This window comes from Nycticebus coucang, chromosome 16 (genome assembly GCF_027406575.1).
Source record: "Nycticebus coucang isolate mNycCou1 chromosome 16, mNycCou1.pri, whole genome shotgun sequence".
NCBI classification, from domain to species: Eukaryota; Metazoa; Chordata; class Mammalia; order Primates; family Lorisidae; genus Nycticebus; species Nycticebus coucang.
The window spans coordinates 21187611-21188382 of NC_069795.1; the positions used below are offsets into that span (position 1 = coordinate 21187611).

Below are 772 nucleotides of genomic sequence, written 5' to 3' on the forward strand. Positions count from 1 at the left end.
ATCTCTATTGTTTGTTTGAATTATATAGTAGAATCATTTAATTATTCTTTCCTCTTCCTTTGTGTGATTGATTTACTTATGAGTTTTATATTTTCACATGTTTTCATGATGGTGACTATTGCCTTTCATTTCCAAGTTTAGGGCTCCTTTGAGAATTTCTTATAGAGTCTAGTGGTCATAAATTTCCTCCGCCTTTGGTTTTTCTGAGAAAGGCTTAATTTCTCCTTCACTTATGAAGCTTAACTTCATTGCATATAGAATTCCTGCCTATCAGAGTTTATTTATTATTTTTCAGCTCATTCTCTTCTGACCTATACGGTTTTTGAAAATATAGTTTCACTAGTTTACATATCATTATTAAGCATAGGCCATGCTAAGCTCTTCTGTATCATTTCAATTTTGCCATATGTGCTACTGAAGTGAACATTAATGAGGAAATTTTTTAAGTAAAAAAATCATATTTATGTAATAAAAGATCCTAATACATTAATCAAAAGGGAAGAACTATTTTTAGAGTAACAAGACTTTCCTTAGAAGCCTATAGGGAATATAGCCAGGCGTTGTGGCGGGCGCCTGTAGTCCCAGCTGCTCCGGAGGCTGAGGCAAGAGAATCACATAAGCCCAAGAGCTGGAGGTTGCTGTGAGCCGTGTGATGCCACGGCACTCTACCGAGGACAGTAAAGTGAGACTGTGTCTCTACAAAAAAAAAGAAGCCTATAGGGAATATGACAATAGTTAGTTTATTCCACAGTGCTAATTCAGGCAATGATAA

The 772-nt window shown here is 35.6% G+C and overlaps 1 pseudogene; it reads right to left on the minus strand.

Moving 5' to 3' along the window:
* Window positions 1-324: 324 nt before the first annotated feature.
* On the minus strand, window positions 325-425 carry LOC128568246 (uncharacterized; annotated as a pseudogene).
* Between the last annotated feature and the right edge of the window lie 347 nt (window positions 426-772).